The sequence below is a fragment of the Microcebus murinus genome, chromosome 9 (assembly GCF_040939455.1).
Source record: "Microcebus murinus isolate Inina chromosome 9, M.murinus_Inina_mat1.0, whole genome shotgun sequence".
Classification (NCBI taxonomy): Eukaryota; Metazoa; Chordata; class Mammalia; order Primates; family Cheirogaleidae; genus Microcebus; species Microcebus murinus.
In genome coordinates, this window is record NC_134112.1 from 46390571 (window position 1) to 46413261 (window position 22691).

Here is a 22691-nt window from a genome sequence, read left to right on the forward strand (position 1 = left end):
TGAATAAAAGAGTTGTTATATTTGACATGCTAACAAGAGATTTTGGTCTGTTCCACATGTTGTAAAATTTTTTTTTTTTTTATGTTCTTGTTGTTGACATTATTATACATGGTATCCTGTGCCCATTATCTGGTTATAGAGACATTTTTATCATGTATGTTAAAACATAAACTGACTGCTTTAAACATACACATGAGTGATAATCAATTTATGAAATGAGGTTCTTCATTCCTCCCTCTCATCCCTCCCCCAACATTCTTCCCCTTCTTATGGGGATATGTGCATGTTGATTTTGCATTTAATGACATATTTTTATAAAGATGTTAATAAAATGGTAAGCAGTGGTCAAAGTAAAGGGATGATGGAGGAAATCAATTTAAAAAAGGGCCCTTCAAAGTCTACAATTGTTTACCTTGAATGGGCATTTTAAATAGTCTTAGATATATTCTTGAAATACTTTGAATTTGGGGACAGTTTGGAACATACTTTTATGTATATTCTGTAAGTGCAGGAAGAAGAGCCCCAACTTTCTAGGTTTACTTCATGTTGAGGATTAGAAGTTTCTGTTGACAGTATAGAAGTATCTTCTTTTTTAAGAAGATAGCTTTTTAAAACTTTTTTCTGTTGTGAGATATATATATATACACATATATATATAAACATAAAATTTACCATTTTAGCTATTTTCAAGTGTTCAAGTCTGTGACATCAAGTATGTTCACATTATTATATAGCCATTACCACTGTCCATCTCCAGAACTTTTTCATCATCCCAAACTGAAACTTTTTGTACCCACTAAACAATGACTCCCCATTTCCTCCTCCCTGCAAGAAAATAGATTTTTGTTTTGTTTAGGGACAGAGGATCTCACTCTGTCACCAGGCTGGAGTGCAGTGGTACGTTCATAACTCACTATAACCTTGAACTCCTCGGCTCAAGTGATCCTACCACCTCAGCCTTCCCTGGAGCTGAGGCTACAGGCACATGCCACCACACCTGGCCTTAGATGATAGATACTTAAATGATGTTTTAAGATCAGGAGAAAAGAACTAGTTGGTAGTTTATGCCATAGCCAGTAGGCTTAGTGCTGGGGTTGAAGGTTATAGAGACCTACTGAATCTAGCTTAAAAAAAAAAAAAGAGAGAGAGATTTTATTTTAAGGGAATAGGGCTCTTATGAGAGTCTTTGTACATCTCTCCTCCTGGGATAGGGGTTCTGGACTCCAGTGGTCTTTAAGGCGTGCCGGTTGTCTGTCTTGCCCTGGACTCTCTGGGCATCTGCCATGCCTTCTCTTTCTTAGCCACTGCCTGTGTGTCTGACATCTTGTTTGAAGCTCCCTCATAACCTTTGCTTCCACAGAGCCATTGTGGTCTTCACAGTACTCTGGGTGACATTTTTGGTGTGGTGGCCCACACTGATGTGCAACCGCTGGTTCTTAGTTCTTATTCCAGAGAGTTTGAGGTATGGTGTGGTTAAAAACAAAACAAAACCTGACTCTGAGAAAGACTGGCTGGGTCTTGGTTTCACGTAGCAAAGAAAATTGGTTGGCATTTAATTCTTTGTTGTTCTGAGGTCTGAGTCTTTAACAAGCAAAATGTCACATTTGTCAAGAAAGTGAAGCTTTAGGATAATTCTAATAATTTTGAAGTTTGATTATGCATTTCAAAGCCATGTACATGTTAGTAGACAGGTCTAAAACTGCATGCCAAGAATTAACAGTAGTTTTTTGTACATAAAACCCTAATTTCAACTGTAGCACGTCTTCAGAACACTGAAGGAGTTCATGAAGGGTAGGTTGCATGAATGAGCATAATGAGTTCTCAGCCAGAGTGGCATCTTGAGTCCACTCATTTTGATGGGAAAATCATGCTCTTCAGAGTGAGAAGTTGAAATACTATGATAGAAAATGGATTCTTATTTTAAACTTTTGAGGAGAAATGCTGCTTGACTTTATGAAAGTCTTTATGAAAGATACCTTCAATAGGTTTATGACTTTATGAAAGATACCTTATGTGTAATTAACTCACTAGCAGATGCTTTTACCAGTAAACCCCAAAGCAGGATCTCTTTGATCCTGAATGACTTGAGCCAAGAGAAGTGGCAACGTGGTGGTGGTGAAGCAGGCAGCTGCGTGATTCAGCCTCCGACTCGTCCTAGGTCTAGCAGTGTGTGTCTGTTATGAGGCCATAGGTTATGTGACCAGTTTTCTTTCACTGGGACTGCAAGCTCTTTGAATTAAGAAGAGAAAGGGCAGTATGTTTATCTGGAGGAGAAGAAATTATAGGCTTTCAGACCTAATAGATTATGTAATCTCTCTACTCATTTGTTCAGTCTTTGAACCTGGAATTATACAAGTACTATTTGACCAATATTTGTCCCCCAGGATCACATGACAGCAGTCTTGAACCAGGGGTGATTTTGCCCCCCCCCTCCCCCGGGGACATTTGACAATCCCTGGACACATTTTGTTTGTCATAGCTGGGGAGGGATGTTGCTACTAGCGTCTGATAGGCAGAGGTTATGGATGTTGTTAAGTATCCTACAGTGTACAGGACAGCTCCTCACAACAAACAAAATTCAAAATGTTGATGATGCCAAAGTTCAGAAACCTTGCATTACAAAAAGGCACAAGTTAATATCAACTTGTAGGAGGCAAAAAAATAATAAAGGTCTGTGGCATAAATTGGGGGAAACACCTGAGCCCAGCCATCTGGCATTAATAAGCATTCATAGCATCAGCACTCCCTATGTTAGTACTTTCCATTACTGTCAACAGGTAGGAAGAGGAAAACCCAGAATAGAATCCTTTTTCCTTAATTGTTTAATTGGGAGCAAGGTAAGATAGATGGACTTAAAAGCAACTTGGAAAATGTGGGATTTCCTTAGAGTGTGGCTCAGAACTGGAATTCATGGTGAATGTTTGTTTGTTGAATTTTTGGATTAGTTGTATTTGGACCCTGCTAGGGAATCAGCGGTTTTAAGAAAGGAATTTAACCAGAATGAAGCCTAAGGAGTGGAATGACTCACTGACTAACGCTTATTAGAGGAGATATGTACACTTAAGTGGAGAGAGTGTAGGTAATTCCAGGAAACTGACACCTCAGATCAGATCTTTCTCCAAACTACGGATGCATTGCCTCATCTCTGCTCTCTATTGTCTTAATGTCTATCATGGTGCTTGATGTATCCTGTTTTATAGTTTTCCTTTTAATAACTCCATTTATAAAATATCATTAATCCATATAAGGTGATTCATTAAAACAAATCAGTGGAGAAGTGACTCAGGATTAATTAAGATGAGTAATATTAAGATATGTGAATATGGCAAGTGGCTTATATAGGTTGAGACTTCACCTATTTTTCTAGTCATCCAGTCTTGAACCTTGAAGATTAATTTTTCTTCTACTTGACATAGTCTCATATTAACTGAGTCTGATAGGTTTTACCTTTAAAATGTCCCTGGTGCCCATTTTTTTCCTTTTCATTGTCATTGTTGCAGGCTGCCATCAATATAGAGTATGAGTAACTTTTTCCCCATCTCTTTTGGATTAATTATCTTCCAGTTCCTATCATGCCTTCTTTCCATGTTGCATATGTGTGCAAAAATGGCCTTGAATGTCTACCACCTCAAGCCCCGGTTTTTCTTCTTGCTTTCCAAACAAACTTTCTGGAATCTGGCTCTGTCTTACACCTTCCTGCTCCACCATCCTCTAAGTGAGCACTCTGCCCCTGTGGTTCTCAAATAGAGCCTGATTGCTTTCTTTACCCAGCCTGGCTTAAGTGGCTTCTCCCTGCGCCTTGCCTGCTCTTCTTACCTATTTGATGTGCGCTCATCTTCAAAGGTTAAGTGTGGCTCTCATCAGCTCCAGAAGAGTATTTCTGGAAACTTCAGTGCTCACATTACTCACCCCCTGTGAAGTTTGTATCACCTAATTTAGCTCTGTGTTATATCTTGTCCTCCAGTACCCGTGATTATTTCTAACATGCGCATGTCTTTTTTCCTCAACTATAGTGAAAGCTCCTTGTAAGCAGAACTCACGACGTATTTCTTTCTTTGGTGGTTCACGTACCGCTAACCATACTGCAGGTACTTAGTGTAGGTGTTTGTTGTGTGGCTGACTGTGTGAGAGAGTCTATTTTCTTTAAAAATGACATTGAAATAATATGTGCAAATATGGTAATGATTATAGTATACAAGAAAACTTGAAAAGATTAATTAGTACCAATCATCTTAACATTGAGATTACACGGGAAGAGTATGTTTTAAAAATTGCCTAAGAACATACTCAGAGTGAACTGTCCCTACCTTCTATAGTAGTAGTTCTCAACTGTGGGCAGTTTTGTCCCCAGAGAACATTTGGCAATGGCTGTAGATATTTTTGGTTGTCACAAATGAGGGACACTACTAGTGCCTAGTGAGTAGAGGCTAGGGAAACTGCTAAATATCCTATATTGCACAGCACGGTACTCTACAAGAGAGAGTTATCTGTCCTCATATGTAAATTATGCCAAGGTTGACACACCCTAATTTATAACATTGTGTGGGCACCAGCATTAAACATACTTTACCACCTAAAGGAATAAGGACATGCAAAAAGTAGTGCATTCTTATATAGAGGAAATGAATCATACATTATAAACTCCTAAACGGTGGGAACTGCAGCTATGTACATAAATAAGAATAGTCTGACAGTTAAAAGGACTTGTTATAGCTGTTTGTATAATACACGGGCACTTTGTCTTTGGCCCGGCCTTTGGGAGAAGAGGACGATACACAGAATTCTCTGAATGCTAAATGCATGTAGCCTGTGATTTTAGCAAATAAGAGTCATTTGCTAACTCAGAAGGATGTATTGGAATTTTAGGTCAGATTTTTAATAAACTGGAATTCCTCTGAAAGGATTGATAGTTGTGTTAGAATATTAAAACATGCATCATTCTATTTTCCCAAATATGTTGAAAGCTTCCTTAAAGAATACTTGATAGGCCAGGAGCAGTGGCTCATGCCTGTAATGCTAGCACTCTGGGAGGCTGAGGCAGGAGGATCGCTCAAGGTGAGGAGTTTGAGACCAGCCTGAGCAAGAGTGAGACCCCATCTCTGCTATAAATTGAAAGAAATTAATTGGCCAACTAAAAATATATATGGAAAAAATTAACCAGGCATGGTGGTGCATGCCTGTAGTCGCAGCTACTTGGGAGGCTGAGGCAGGAGGATCATTTGAGCCCAGGAGTTTGAGACGGCTGTGAGCTACGCAGATGCCATGGCACTCTAGCCCGGGCGACAGAGCAAGACTCTTGTCTCAAAAAAAAAAAAAAGAATACTTGATAATTTTTAAAGTATAAGAATAATATGCTTTCCCTCTGAAACCCTTCAAATTAATTTTGAGACGTACTTATGCTGCATTCAGTGACAGAGTGGTGTAATAGAGGGAACAGTTCGCAGAGAGGTCCTGAGCAGGTCAACTTAACCATTCCCTACCTCAAAAAGGACTAAGGGTTGATAACCTCTAACTTTAAAATTCTATGTTCCTGTAATTTCAGTTTGAAATAGTAACAAAAGAGATTATTATGCAAAGTCATTTATGAAAGAAACTTTGAAGGCAATAATTATTCTATTTTTTTTCTTAGAAACTTAAGAAATATCCCTTTCTATAAAGACTTAATTCCAGTGTTTAGAGAAAGAAAGGAATTCCTGTTATAAATAAAAGTCGTTCCCCACCCCCAAACAAAATAAAGAGTCAAATGAAATTTACAACTCATTCAAAAATGTCATTGTTAGCTAATTTTGAAAATTTTGTCCATTTTCTTTTATGTGTTTATATTTTAGTATAAAGAAAATATTTTAAAAGTACTAATAATACTGAATTTTCTCACATAATTAATATTAGGCTAGATGGTTCTAGATCTGAGAAGTTTCTTGTTTGTAAATGCAAAACACATTTGGAAGCTTTACTAAGGTTTTTAATTCACCATTTAGTACATTATTGAGCTTTGAACAAAATGATGAAGGTTTCCTGTTTGCTGGATGGAAAAATTAAATAGAGCCTTGATAATTCTCTCCTTTTTCTATTCCCCAAAATGCCAGTTCATATATTTGCATGAGTGGGGATATAGAAAGAAATGATATTTGCTTGCTTCTTTGGTATCTCTATTTTGAAGAGACGGGGAGATTGGTTCTGGCATATTCCAGTTTCCATAGGGTCCATTCTAGAACTTGGTTAATGGGATTGCCTGAATTGAAGATGTTTTTTGGATGGACCCAGACAGGCTAAGAATATCCAGCTACAGTTTGGATCTGATTTCCAGAATTAATGTTGCTACAGGGAATAGCAGTATGTGGCATGGAACATGTTCATAAAATAGTGCCTTACATGACTTTTTGTTTCGCAGAAGTTAATTGAGTACCACCTGAATGCAAGGTACCTACTATAGACGGTAAGCATAGTGGGGAATCAAACTGTGTGTTGCCCAAGTCCCTGCTTACAGTGAGTTTATAACCTAGGGAGAGGAGAGAGAGTATCTAAGCAAACTACTATAATACAAAGAATAAAGTAATGAGGACCATTCAGAGATACAGATACAACTCTAGGCCAGTTCAGAAGGAAAAATTAAGTTTAACTTGCAGGAGAAGGAAAGTTAGGCTCTACGGAACAGGTGAATGGCACAAAAAGAATCACACAAGTGGCAATAAATGACATGGTGCGTAGCAGACAAGCGTGAAGTGTTGAGTTGACCAGAGTGTGAGGGGAAGAGGAATGGAGATAATGCCCAAGTGATGGGGTTAGAATCATAGCAGAGGGTAAACCAGGTTGCAGTGGAATCTAGAGGCAGGCAAACTAGTTAGAAGATGGACCATTCCCTAAATTGGTGGGGAAAAAACAACAACAGTGGCCTAAATTAGGGTAGTGCCCTTGAAATGAGAGGAAAGGGTGAATACGAGAGAGAGCTGAGTGCTAGAACTGGCCTGTCTGTGTAGCTGGCAAACCGAACTATGGAGTCAACAAGATGAATCGCGGTTTTAAGTTTGAGTGAGAGGTTGGTGGTGCTACCGTTAGAAAATACTATTCACTGGGGAAGGGGCAGATTTGATAGGATGGTGATGAGGTAAATTTTGGATATGTTGAGTTATACTTGCTTTCAGGAAATAGCCAGGGCAAAGTTACAGTCGCAGTACAGGAAACTGAAAGAGCTCCAGAGAGAAATCCAGAAAACCTGTGACATTCTTAAAGGAGATGTACAGAGATCTTTTTGAGTCCTACTTTTAGAATACCATTTTTGCACATAATTTGTCCCATAATAAGCAGCAAACCACAAATGCCCTCGTGTGGATACTGAGCACAGGACTAGGCTCAGTCACCAGCTAAGTGTGACTTGTTCACCTGGACCAGCCTTCACAGCCTCAGACACAATTGCTGTCTGTAGTAGATCTTCAGGTTCAGTGGCAAATAAGACCCTACCTGTTAAATAAGTGAATGAGCAAGAAATCCCGTATTTTGAGAGAAAGAGAAAAAAAGGACTGAATATGAAACTTTGAGACCGTCTGCATTTAGGATTGCAGGAGGAAAAGGGAGCAGAGAAGAAGAGAAGCAAGAGAAGTAAAGGGAGAAATCAAACTCTCAGAGAAGCCATGGGAGGGGCAAGTTTCGAGGAAGAGGAGGCATCCTGTTAAAGTGCCACCCAGAGGTCAAAGAGACCGAAGACTGCGTTTAATAGTGGGAAGTTACTAGTGTCCATGTGAGAGATGTATTTTTCCGGAAGAGAGAGAGAAGAAAGCATTTAATAGACAAGGAGTGAGAAAGTGTAGCACAGAGTACACACTGTCATTAAATAAATAGGGGGAATGGGATGCTGTTGGTAGTGTGGCCATGAGATTGAGGATAAGTGTGGTTTAACTTTGTTTTTATTATTGTTGTTATCTGACAGAAATATGAGGTATGTAAGAAGGAGCCAGTAGGGGAGTGATTGAAGGGGAATAGAGTGGTAGGGAGTAAAAACCGGGTGACAGAAGGATTTAGCAAAGGATGGAGAGCACAGTACAAGAAGGGGATTCATCTTGGACAGGAGGACACTTTAATGTGAACATGAGGGATGGAAGATCTGTAGAAGAAGAGAGTGGTTTTGATTTTCTCCTTTTACAAGGAAAGGCCATTTGTAGGGAGCAGGGAGGAATTGGGAAGCCCTTAGTAGGCAGAGAGGGTGGGAGGAGGAAGAGCCAGATGTTGAAGACAAGGGAAGAAGAGGGAGTGGCTGCCATAAGAGGGACTTGAGCATGTGGAAGAATCCAAAGTGGTCAACATCCTTGGAGTCCCTTAGCCCCAGAGAGACTCTCCCTTATGTATCTGTAAACAAAGACTTTATAGAGTGCTAAAGGTATGCATCAAGTGAAGCCCTACACTTTAAAACAAATAGCTCAAATAAAATGAAAACTAAAATTCTTAAGAAATAAGTCTTATTCATCATTATCATCATCTACAAATAATCTTTAATTAAACACTTAACATGTCCTAAGCCCTAATTTGCCTGTGGTAAATAGTTTTATCCTCAGCTACTCTACCAGATAAGTGAATTTACCTTAAAGAAAGTAATTTCCTTGTCTTGGGTTTATTGTTTAGAAGATATATATACTTTTTTGATATATGCCAAGAGTGGACTAATTCACTGATATGTAGACATTTAAAAATTATTAGGGTGACATAGTTGATAAAAAGTAGGAATTCTTTTATGTAGCCAAACTATACAAATTATTGGGCTTAACTTGGGCTTAGCAAAAGTTGGGCAACACCTCCCTAAGCACAGTTACACTATTTGCTAAATTCCTTTTTCATCAAAATGTTAACTTAGAGTTGATATACAAAAGAGGAGATTTCATATAACATTTTGACATTTGACATTTTAAAGTAATTTCATTAGGTCATCAAGCTATGAATTATTGAAGATTATTCTACTGAAAATAGTTTTTCCCATTATCTTTCTTTGAATTAGAACAAGTTACATCCCATTTGCCTGGAAGAAGATAAATGTATTATGTGCTAAAATATACAAAGATTTTGGCATTATGTTTTCTCTGCTTTTTATTAATGAATGCTTTTGTTTAGTCTTACATCACATGAATTGAACAAATTTGGGTTTTGAATAGCTAAAGCCAGGAACCAAATTCGCTGTGACAGAGTTGACAGAATTCACTTGAAAAGTCAAGTCATCATTCAGGATGAGTCATTTTCAATTTAATTTCCGCCAGCACACTTGAGAAGGGAAGTAGAATCATCAGTTATAGTGGCACCTCAAGACAGTGAGCTCAGTAACTTATCCAGAGTATGATTTAGGGTTGCAGACCCCAACCCCCGGCCATGGATGGTACCAGTCCACAGCCTATTAGGGATCAGGCTGCAGAGCTCCTGCCCCCCCCCCCCCCCCCCGTCATCTGTGGAAAAATTATCTTCCATGAAACTGGTCCCTGGTGCCAAAAGGGTTGGGGAGCTGCTGATTAGGGTATGAAGTTCTTTCTTTTGGGGACACTTTCTTTTTGTAGTTCCTTGGAAATTTGTCAAAATGTTGGAAGAGTGAAATACATCATTCTAAAACATTTTGTGACCTAGTTTTGGTCTAAGTATACTTTAGTATTGGCAAGATACACAGGGGATTTAGATTTTACTCTGACAGCTAAATGAACTCAAATGTATACTGAATGTAAATTGCTTTGAAGGCTGTGGATCTCAAGTTAATAGATTCTGGATCTTGTTTTTCCTTTCATGAGCCAAACATTCCTTGCATTTAAGGGTAGGTTTAAATTAAAGAGTAGCAAATTGCTTCCCTCTTTGGAAATAAGCGAAATCACCCTTCTGATAATAAAATATTTCTTGAACATGTCAAGACAGTTACTGAGGAAAGAAAGCACGAGGAAAAAATGGGAATAACTTATTCAGAGACTTGCTCTTTAGGAAATGGAATATGTTTAATAAAAAGATAATTGCCATGTGAGTTGAAAATAATGAGACAAAGAAAAAAACAAAAAACTCCATACTAGCACTTATATGACCAAATAAATCTTGTCCCATGAGAGGCAATCCAGTTTTTCTAGCTTTGCTCTAATTGAGCAAAGCATTTTCAGACTCTTTTGGAATTGTCTTTAGAACTGTTTCATGAGCCAAACCAAAAAATCAACATCTTTACTTTATTATCACACCTCTTTTTGGACCCAAAAGAATATTACTCAGCCTGATTCCCCATTTAATTTGTCAGACTTGGTTCCGACTGTTTCCAAACATACAATGCACTCTCTTATAGGACAAATGAATATTTGTATTCATTCAAAAGTCAAGACTGAATGCCCCCAATAAACCAGGTGTGTTGCGGTAGCCAGGGGGAGTCCTGGCTTTGGGAGAGGGAGGGTGGAAGGGTAGACAAGTAAGGATGATGGAGAATGTTTACCCTGAGCAGAACCTTGAAGGTCATCAGATGGACAGAGAAAAAGAGAACTTCCTAGGCAGGGGTAATACTTTGTGTCAAGGCACAGCACAAAAACCATGCACATTCTAGGAACTGCAAACATTTCAGAATAGATAGAATTCAACTAAAACATGAGGATAGAGTGTTTGGCAGAGGCAAATTCATGAGGGTCCTAATAAACTGTGAGTGGACTATGTGGTGGTTAAGAGTGAGGATTCTTTTGCCTGATTATCTGAGCTTAAATCCTGGCTCTTTCATTTGCAATCTTTGGGATACTAGGCAGTTTCCTAATCTTCTATGCCTTAATTCTTTTCATCTGTAAAGGAGAGAGGATGGTACCTGTATTATAGGGTGAAGAGGTTTAAATACATAAGCACAGATCAAGTTCTAAGCGAAGAGTCTGGCACACAGTAAGCACTCAGTAAATGTTAGCTGTTTGTACTGCTACTTTGTCCTATGGATAAGAGACAATAAGAGGATTTTAAAGGACGGAGTGTACTTTTTTGTCTTATATGCCATTGGTTACTTCTTTCTTCTTGAAACTGTCTCTTCCCTTGATTTTTTTTAAACAACTTTGAGATATAATTGACGTGCCATAAATTCACCCACTTGAAGTGAGCAAGTCAGTGTTTTTAGTATATTTACAGGGTTGCGTAACCATTGTCATAATCTAGTTTTAGAAATTTTATTCTCCCTAAAAGAAACTATACCTATTAGCAGTCACTCCCCACTTTCCCCCAGCCCCCACACCCATCCCACACCCATACGGTCCCTAGGCAACCGTAATCTACTTTCTGTTTTTATAGATTTGCTTATTCTGGCCATTTCATATAAATGAATGAACATTTTTAATTTTGATGAATTCAGTTTATCTTTTCTTTCTTCTGTTGTTTGTTCTTTTGATGTAATATCTAAGATATCCTTGCTTGACTCAAGGTCATGAAGATCTACTCGATTTTTTTCCCTAAGAGCTTGTAGTTTTAGCTCTTACATTTAGGTTTGTGGTCCATTTGAGTTAATTTTTGTGTATGTTGTGAGGTTAGGGTCCTCCTGCCTCATTCATTTGCATGTGGATATCCAGTTTTTCCAGCATCATTTGTTGAAAAGATTATTCTTTCCCTAAGTGAATGGTATTGACACCCTTGTTGAAAATCAGTTTAGCATAAACATCAGGGTTAATTTCTGCACTGTCAGTTCTGTTTCATTGCTCTATATGTCTGTCTTTGTGCCGTTACCACACTGTCTTATGTACTGTAGCTTGTAGTAAGTTTTGAAATCAAGTAGTATAAGTCCTCCAACTTTTTCAAGATTGTTTTTGCTGTGCTGGATCCCTTGCATTTTCATGTGAGCTTGTCAATTTCTATTAAAAAGCAAGCAAGGACTTTGATATGGATTACATCAAAGCTATTGAGCATTTGGGGGAGTATTACCTCTTAACAGTATCAAGTCTTTCTGATCCATGAATATGGATGTTTTTCCATTCATTTATATCTTCTTTAATTTCTTTCAATATTGTTTTATAGTTTTCAGTGTACAGTGAACTTCTTTTGTCAAATTTATACCTAAGTATGATTGTTGTTTTTGATGATGTTATAAATGGAATTGTTTTCTTAATTCCTTTGATTGTTTTGTTTTGTTTTGTTTTGTGACATCATTTTCTTCAGCTATTTTCTTGCCCCCCTCTCTGTTGCATATTATGGTCTCCAAGATTCTGTCTCACCTGGATGCTGATAAGCTCCCAAACTATTCTTTGACTTGTGTCCAAAGCTCTAAGTGTGTGTTGACAATTGTGTATTGGATATTATCACCTGAATGTCACACACATCTCGAATTAATCTCTTCCAGAGTGAGCTCATTAATTATTCCCCACATCTTATTTTCTTCTCTTCTTCTGGTCTTTGGAAGTAGCACCACCATCTACCATGTTGCCTAAATCAGAAGCCTGAAAGTATTCTAAACTTCTTCCCCTCCTTCAACTTTGGCCTTCTGGTAGATCACCAAATCTTTTGGATTCTACTTCCTAGATACCACTTTGGGAGTACAAATTGGTGCAGTCTTCTGTCAGGTGGTTTGGATCAAGAGCTTTTAAAAAGTGTATATATTTCGACTCAGAAAAAGTATATTCCTTTTGATTTTTGCAGTGCCACTTCTAGTAATTTATCATAAGGTAATAATGAGCCAATGTTACAAGAATAGGGAAATGGTTTAATAAATCACACATAGAACATAATTTAGTGCAACTTAAAAATGGAGACAGATTTGTGAAAGCTGTTGGTGCATCATTAAATTTTTGAAATTGCAAAACATGTAAAGTGTGATTCAAATTTTGTTTAATGACAGTAGAAAATAAGCTCTAAGAGAGCAGGGATCTTGCCTAATGATCTTTTTATACTACTGAAGAGTATAGGTACTCAGTAAATATTTGTTGGTTGTATTGATATCTCTGTTGCTTCTATTTTTTAAACCTGTCTGTAGTTTTTTACTTGGGCCTTTTGCATACATGGCATACTTGTTTTCCTTACCTCCAGTTTTATTCTCCTACAGTTCAACTTCCATTCTGCAAGCAAAGTAGTATTTCCAAGTGACAAATCTGGCCATAGCATTACCCACTGTAAAGGTCTTCGGTTCTTTCCCAATGCCCATAAGATGATTTCCAGAGTTCTTAGCCTGGATTACCAAACTCTTTATAATTTCATGTCTTTGTGCTCTTCCAGCTCTTCTCTAGCCATTTTCCAAAATAATCACCAAGTCATGCCATACTATCCACAATTCCCCAAATATGAATTTTCCTGCATACCTACATACCGTTGCATATGCCATTCCTTCTGCCAGGGCCATGTTCCTATGTTTATCTGGCAAATTCCAGACTGTCCTTTGAGACTCACCTCCTCAGCTACTTCTCCTAGAGGCATAGTCGAGTGCCTCTTCTTCAGGGCCGCCAACAACATTTGAATTTTTTTGTAACCTTTTATATATGGGTTAGATATTCCTATAGGGTGGAGAGTTAGCAAGCGCAGGAACTACATATTCTTTTGCCTTCATCTCATCATCTTACTGCTGAACCGACTTCTCCTATGTCTCTATCTCAGGGCTTCCCAGTGTTGTTCTGAGGCCTGGTGGCAATTTTCCACCGTCAGTAATACAATTAGAAAAATAAGGGCCCTGTGGTGAATTTTTCAGAAAGACAAATCTATTCACATTTTTGGTGTTAAAATGTGCTTTCTTTATGAAATGGTGTTGATTGTAGATGGTAGGGGATATTTATGTCTTTAGCTGGCAACTTTCTGTCTGAGCTCTGAAGTTGTTGGAAAGTTTACAGGTCCCTGAAAACCAAGATCTGGGAACACTGATGTATCTCATGGGGTGGCACCAAGTCCCCAAAGTCAAAAGCCTGTGAGTCATCCTTGGCTTCTCCTCCTTCCCCATCCTTCCACCCCCGCGACATTTAGACGCTTTAGCAAGTCCTGCCAGTTCAACCTCCTAAATATTTCTGGAATCTGTACTCTCCTCTCCATCCTTGCTGCCAATTGCTTAGGACAGGCCCTCTTTATTTTCACTGTACTACTGCAGCAATAGTCTCCTTACTTGTTCTTCTTGTCACTCTTCCCCTTATCCATGTCATCAGTTTGAGCTTTTTGAAAATCAAAAAGTAGATACCCGCTTTCCATAGGATAAAAGTTCTTTATGGCACACAGAGTTTCTCTCCACTGGGCCTTCTTGCTGCCCCTTTGTTCACACTTTCTCTTGGTTGCAAGTGCCCTTTCTTTGCCACTTGCTTGGGTAACTCCTTTTACTCTATGACAATTCAATTGCCATTTCTTCTACAAACCTTTTCCTACACGTCTGGGTTGGGTGCCTCTTACTCACTCTTAAAATATGATGTGGGTGTATATGTGTATAGATAGATAGACCTATCTTAGAATACATATGGTATTTTAAGATATATATTTTATACACATATGCACATCAACATTTACAGAGTTTATCTCTTTTATGTCTGCCTTCCCCACTAGACTCTGAATAACTTAAATAAAATGTTCTTTACCTTTTGATCTTTCTATCCCTAATACCCAATCCAAATACTTAGGAAATAACAAATACTTAATAAATGTTTGCTGGTTAAATGCGTTTGTTCAGTGTTATGATCAGGTGTACACTGTAGAAGGTTCACTGACCAGAGTGAAGGGTAAGTACAAGGAAACAGGATTAAGCCCCTCTATAGAAGACCAGCTAAGAGTGATGAGACCCTGAACTCAGGAAATGACAGTGAATAGAGAAATATTTGGGTAGTGAAACTGGTAGTTGATTGGACATATGGGGAAATAGAAGACTCTAGGATTACTTGCAGGTTTATGGGCTTAGAAAATTGTTTGGATAGTGGTACAGTTCACCAAGGGGGGGTGAGCTCTGTTCTAGACACGTTGAAATTGAGGTTTTCAGAGTATTGAGTGAAGTTGTCCAAAAGGTAACTGGATATGGAGTTTGGAGAGAAACTGTTTTGGAGAGACAGATTGGAGATTGACCAGCCTTTAGGTACTCTTCGAAGCCATGATCATAAATGAGATCATTATCATTTGTCATTGACTATGTTGTGGTGGTGGTGCATTGGGTGAGAAGGGAGTGGGACCATGAGACTCTAGGTATAATAGGTCCAAATCAAGGAGAGAGAGGCCTGTGACAGTTTCTAATTTGAATCCTGGGTCTGTGTCTTATCTCTTGAACATATTATCCTCTGAATCTTAGCTGCTTTATCTGTAAAATTAGATTAAAGGTATCTACTTTATGGGAATATGAAAGGATTCAGTGAGTTTGCATATATTAAGTCTCTGGTATAGTCCCAAGCTTACTCTAGGGGCTCTTAAGTGGTAAATTCAAGAGGATATTCAAGAAAATATTCCTCAAGATATGAAGAGAGTTTCAAAAGAAAGAATTTCAGTGGTTACCCCAGAGATTACAATTAACATCTTAAATTTAGAACAATCTAGGGTGAATTAATACTAACATAGCTTTAATAGTATATAAAAACTTTTTTTCTATACAGCTCCATCTCTTCCCTTTATGCTGTTTTGTGGCAAATTACATCTTTATACATTTTGTGGTCATTAACGTAGATTTATAATTATTTATAAATTATGACAAATTATGCATTTGTCTTTTAAATCATATAGGAAAACAAGAGTTACAAACCAAAATATAGTAATATTGGCTTTTATATTTACCTTTGTAGTTAGGTGTCTTTGCCAATGTTCTTTATTTCTTCATGTGACTCTGAGTTTACTGTCTAGTGTCCTTTTATTTCAGCCTGAAAGACTCCTGCTAGCATTTCCTTTAAGGCAGGTCTGCTGGCAGTGAACTCCCTCAGCTTTTATTTATCTAGGAATATGTTAATTTTCCCTTTATTTTTGAAGGATAGTTTTGCCAGATAGAGAATTCTTGGTTAACAGATTTTTTTCTTCCAACACTCTAAAATTGGCATCCCATTGCCTCCTGCCCTCCATGATTTCTGATGAGAAGTTAGCTGTTAATCTTATTGCAGATCCCTGGTGTGTGATGTGTTGATTCTTTTTTCCTTCTTTCAGTCCTCTCTTTGCCTTTGGCTTTAACAGTTTGATTATAATGTGTCTCATTGTGCACCTTTTGGTTTCATCTGCAGGTACTTAATAAGCAGTCAAATGATGATAATAATGGCACTGAATTAAATGATTATAATTTAATGATAATAATAATGATCATGAATCATTTATCAGTAGAACATAATCAGTATATTGTGCTTAAAAAGTCAAGAAAATGTTCAAATACATACTACCAAGAATTACATTAAAAATTTAATTTTTAAAAATAATTTGGGGGATTAAGATGAGTAAGTATCAGGTATCTAAAATATTCACTTATGTGGAATACTCAGTTGCCTAATAGATTCCCAGTATGAGGTGTTCTTGTGGTTCTTTGCAAAAGAAAAAATGTGCCTTGGAAGAAATAGTTGCAGCTACATTTACAAAGTTTTTATCTCTCTTGTCTCTCTAAAAACTCTCTTAGTTTTTAATTACTGTTACACCATGAAGTATTTACCTTATTATTTGAAGTATTCCTAGAAGGTAAATTGACTTATAAGATATAGCAAATCATAATTTGATTTTTACAAGTTTTTCCACCTAAACAAAAAAAATCAATTTTATTAATAGATCTTTAAGTTTAGCAATTGTTAGAGATACCAGTTATGTTAACTTTTCCATTTGTGTTCTATTTCCTAATTTTCCACCGGTGTTCTTAAAATATGTTTATAGAATTTTTTTCCATTCTTAACACAATAATTCCTGGAAATTTTTCTGGAACAGATCCAATTTATAAAGATATAAGATGTTAGATGTTAGTTTTTATAAGGACTCTTTTTTGAGCATGCTTTAATTATTTTGATTGCTTATATTCTTGTTGTATTAGAATGGGCACTGAATTCTTATCCATGAGACCTAGGGGACTTATTCCTTCATTTAGCTTTACCATTCTGCTCTTTCTTAGCCTGCGTTTCTTCATCTGTAAAACTGCACAGAACTAGATCATCTCTAAAGTTCCCCATCTTATACAATTTTGTAATTTTACTATGCAAGATTTTTCTTTTGCTTGTATAATGAAAATTAGAGTAATTTGAAGACTTTGTAAGCTATCATGGTTTCTCTTTTGTTTCTTGGTAATTCTTTAACTTTAACCTTTTAATCAGTTATCAGAAAAATAATTTCATTTTTTGCATATTCTTTTTATGTAGTCTTTCCATATTGTTACATGCCTTCAGCGAGACAGTAATGCATGCATATTACTTCTTTCTCCTAGAACAAAATTAAGAATTTACAATGTTTATGTATTTAATTTTCAGAATTACCTTTTTAGGATTGATGATTAGGATTTTTCTTAATAACTCAGAGGAGCAGATTTAAGAAAAGTATATGAATAGTAGAAGGAAGAAAACGTGAATGAGAAAAGAAGATTTTATAATTCTTGTTTTAAAAATAGTGATTTTTCTTATTAAATATTAATAGGTTCTCATTGTAGAAGGTTCAGATAAGCAAATAGCAGAAAACAACAATTCTATAATCTTATCACCCAGAGCTAACCATTTTGTTTACATATGTGGAATCATACTGTACATGCTCTTTTGGAATTTGTATTTTCCTTTTATATTATGAATGCCTTTACATGTTCAGTAACTATAGATCTGTATCACATGTATATGTATGTAAATATGTACAGATAGGTACATAGATATGGCCATATTACTCTCCAGAAGAGTTTTTACCAATTTATATTCCCACAGGGGTGTGGGCCCATTTCCACAAACTCTCACAAATGCTCTGTGGCTTTATCATTAAACAAGTTTGTTTGTTTGTTTGTGCAATTTGAAGGGCTTAACTAGTATATCACTTATGTTTTCGATTCTGTTTAAGTTACTACTAAGGTTTAAGATTTTCTCATGTTTATGGTCATTTTTATTTCCTTAAAAGGAACTAATTTCAGTGGTTGTTTTGTTAGATAAGAACCTAATCATGAGTACCTGAGTAAATTATTGCTGGGATAAATTTGCTCACCTAGTGAGGATGTGATTATGAAAGACTCTTGGCTCTGGGTATAGGTAAAGCTTGGTTGGTTTCTTCTAAGACCTGCAGACAGTCTTCTTCACAGACGGCGGCCTACTTTTGGCTGCTTAGTCGTTTTTCCTCAAGAGAGGCCCAAAGCCAGAGAGCAGGGCTTTTACCGGTCAGAAATGGAGAGGGAACTGAATGTTGAAAGTTGTCCAGAATGTTCCGCACTCTATGTGACTCAAGCCAGAGCTGTTCACTTTGCTTTTAAAAATATCACTTAACTCATAGATCTTTGAGATCAGAGTCTCTTTTTCAAGCTCTGTTGGGTGAATTGAAGTGTGTCATTTTTCTAACTAATCAAGGGAAGAACACAAGAGGATTTAGGAGGTCAACCATCTTAAGCTTTTTAAATTTTTTTCTGTGAATTTTCTGAACTTTTTTTTTTTCAGTCCCGCACATAAAGTATATATTGGGATCTCTAAACTGACCACAGACTGTTTGGGATTGGCATTCCCACAGGGCCTGTCAACACTGTGTCTCTTCCACGACAGAGAGTCTCTGCAGCCCTAGCCCCGGCTTTGCTGCAGCCTCTCGCGGTGTACTGTGTACAGAGGCAGAATAATCGAGTGGTTAGGAGATCAGATTCTGGTGCCAGACAGATTTCATATTTCCAGTCCCATCTCCACCACTTACTGCCCCCTGTGCCTTAAGTATTAAACCTCTCTACCACTGTTTCTTTTCTGTTTTTGCTTTTAAACCACTTTCTTGAGATATAACTTACATACTGTGAAATATACCCATATAAGTGCACAGTTCAGTATATTTACTGAGTTTTGCAACCATCACTATGATCTAAATTTGGAACGTTTTCATCTCCCTCAAAGAAAACCCAGGGCCCGTTATCAGTGAGTTCCCATTCCTCCACCCTCCCCTTCTGCCCCCAGTCTTAAGCAACCACTAATCTACTTTGTCTCTTAGGATCTACCTGTTCTGGACATTTCATATAAATGAAATTATGCAATATGTAGCCTTTTGTGATTGGCTTCTTTCACTTAGCATAATCTTTTCAAGGCTTATCCACATCATAGCATGTACCTGTACTTCATTTCTCTTTAGTACCAAGTATAGATATACTACACTTTGTTTACTCATTCCTCAGTTGATGGACATTTGGGTTATTTCTGCTTTTGGGCTATTATGATTGATGCTACAGTGAACATTTGTGTACATATGTCTATTTCTTCATCTCTAAAATGAATACCATATAGTGTTGTCATGAGGATTAAAAAAGTCAAAATATATAGAAGCAAACTAATAAGTATTAACTAATAAATAAAATATATTAGTGTTTATGTCTTTATTTAACATCATTCATAAAATTTGGCTAACTCAGAGAGCCATGCTTTCCTAATGACATCTCAGAGGATCCTGTCTTTTACTTTGCTTCTGACTTTTCCCTAAGTTACAATTTTGAAAAATTTCATTTGTTTAGTAAACATTTATTGAACACTTTCTGTGTGTCAGACACTGCTCTAAGTGCCACAGAGAATTAAAAGAAGAGAGTAAGCAAAAGTACCAAGAGGCACTTCCAGTTGAAGGCTATCTTTAGTTTGCTAATTTGTAATCTCTGACCTGCCAGTAGGGCTTGGGACTTTGTGGTCCCTCCACCCTACCCTCTCACCAAATACCACAGATTTTTTGGTCTCTTAATCCATTCACTTTTGTTAGGCCCATATTCTAACCAACACATCTGTGTTTATGAAGTGGCTGGTCGAAGTTAACTGTTAACTGTTGTTTAAGGAAAAAGCTAAAAGTTCATGATGCCTAGGTAGGGACCTCGGTAAGAGGTAAAGGAATAATCTCCCATTCCTCAGCTATAGCTGGGGTTGAGGAATTGTTCTATATTCTACCTAATCCCTAATTTTCTCAATTGGCAGTTTCCTTCATTTTGTGGAATTGGCTTTATGTTCTTTTTAAATTTCAGAAACTATTTTGTATTGGAACTGGACTCTTAGCAAAATATTAACTCATCATTGCTTAGCTGTTTGTGTCTTCTTTTTCTTGTCTTTGAAAAGATAATGGTCTACATGGTGACTCACGGTTTATTTATCAAATATTTTGTCCCTGCAAATACTATTCTTTTCCTATACTGTAAGACAACAATTATGTTTATGAGTTTTATTCTTTGTTTTAGCTTTAAAATAATTATTTTCCTTTTCCCCATAATAGTATATAGTTAGCATAACTGAGTAATGCTACCATTTCATTCTTCTCTCTGCCTTTCATTCGGATAAAATACATTAGCAGTTTGAAGAATTGTGTTTGATAATGTAAGAGTGCCTCTAGTGCTTGCTGTAGGACTATGGAAGTTTAAATTCTGTTATTTAATGTCCAGTTCAGGAATTCTTCTTGAATATGAACAGAGCAATATATAGGCATCCCATATACCCATCAAGCCATCCTGCATAACTAATTTTGGGCCTACCTCATGGTATACCAGTTGTGTTGCTGATTTTGTGGTTGGAGTGTGTTTCCATATACACAAGTTTTACTGTTTGCTCTATTTTCAATATTTACTATAGTGCAAATAGCATCTTGTGAATTTGCCCAGTTTGGGGGTTTCCCATTTCATCTGTAAAACATTTTTTTGGCTAACAGATTCAGAAGATACTAATTCAGAGAGCCACAGTGCCAGGTGTTTGTACACAGAAGCTGAAACTAGATTAATAGCACCTCTAGAGATGAGATTCAGAAGATGAACTATGAAACTGTATTATGAACACTCTCTTTAAGGCTGTAAGAATAAAATGATTTAGTAATAGTAAGTAAAAGATGTTGACTTTATATCCCATGTCAGATATGGCAGCCATAAACTTAACAGTACAAATACAAGGGGTTTCTGTGCCTTAGGGATATTGTTGGTTCGACATTCCTGTGTTTTTCCACTTTTCAGCAATAACTAGTTGGAAGGGGGTTGTCTAACTGAGGGGTTCAGAAGAACATGCCTCTGCGCATTGGATTCAACCTTTAAATTAATTGCCCTCTGTATCTTTGTGTTATTTTTAAGTACTTCTCTTTCTCTCCTCACTTCCTCTTGCCCATTGAATCCTCGCTTGTTCTAGGGTCCATATTCCTGTTTGTTATGAGTTTGTCTGTGTATCATCTTCTTCCTTCCTTTCTCTGCTTTTTCTTCATAAAATATCTCTATAGTCGGACCAGGAACCTCAAATAGGGTGTGGGAGGAAGCTGCCTGGCTCCCTGGGAGAGAGGAATTAATCTAGTCTGCTGCTGTCAATTATTTTTGCCCCGTGGACATGCGAATGGAGAAGCCATTTAAGGTGAACGTGCTCCCAGCCAAGTCAGAGAACTGGTACAGTCACTTAGAGAACACTCTTAAGCTTATGTGCTTGAATTAAACTCATTTTGTCTCCTATGTAAGATGTATTTGAGATCAGATATTGATGTTTTGAAGTCACTTCAAAATATTTATAGATGTCTCAGGACAATTTTTTGTTGCAAGTAATAAAAACCCAACTTGAGCTGGGTAAGCAAAAAAGAGACTTTACCGGCTCACATAACTAATAAATCCAGGGAGCAGGTCAGGCACAAGTGGGTCCAAGCACTTCTACAATGTCATCCAGAATCTCTTGCCTACCATCCCTCTGCCCTGGCCCTCTTCTGTGTTGGCTGCATTCCATGTAGATTCACTAAAGTGGTGGCAAAGACAGCCATCAGCAGCTGCAGGTTTATACTTTGCCAGTTGGGTAATCCCACTATAAAGCTTTACTCTCTCAGAAGTTCTAGCAAAATTCCTGGGACTGATTCTCACAGTCAGGTCCCATCCCTGAATCAATCATTGTCACCCTGTTCAGGGTCAGTCAAATGTCATCCTTGGGCCCTTGCCCCCAAAACCATATTGCCTGAATGTGGACAGGAGTGGTTCCTCAACATAAAATAAGGGTACGGTTTCCAGGAGAAGTAAATGGATTCTGGAAAGGCAGAGACCACCACCTGTGTTCTACTGTAATAGGATGTAGAATGAATTTACTCTGATGTGATACATAAAGTTGTACGTAGTGTTTATAGAATTTATTTGGTACTAATAGATAGCCATATATCATTACTTGCAGTTTTACATGTAAGTCTACTCACCCACAACCGGAAAGCTCTTAAAGATAATACTTGTTATACCTTCATATCTGTTGGAAACTCTAAAACTGATTATAGTGCCTGCACATGGTGGTTCTGGTTAACGTTTATGTTGCTCCTGAAATTGTTAGCAGCTTCCTGCTATAACAAAATAACAAAATGTTTATTGTTGGTGTCAAATACTTCTGGAGCTATACCATTTGATATTGGTTGAAAATAAGTACATACACAGTCTGTATGTAATGAACAAAAAGAAAATACCCTAGCCAGTATCCATTAGCGTAGGGCTAGTAAGATGTGTGAACATAAATTTGGTGTACTTCATGGACTATTAGAGAAGGAGGTTAGATAATTTTAAAAATTCTCGATTCCAAATACCAGCCGTGGTTCAAATAAATTTTGCCGTGGCCCTTAGGCAGCTGTGTCAGAAGTCTCTGCTCTTGAACTATTTGATGTCCAAACATTGAAGAGTATGAGGGGAAAATAGTGGCAGGAAAAAAATCCTCATAGAACTTCCTGTGACA

General features: G+C 37.3%; 1 protein-coding gene across 4 annotated transcripts in view; it reads left to right on the plus strand.

Annotated features, from left to right (window-relative positions):
* The window catches only part of CDK6 (cyclin dependent kinase 6), a 209150-nt gene that overhangs the window by 25576 nt on the left and 160883 nt on the right, over positions 1-22691 (plus strand). The window lies entirely within an intron of this gene.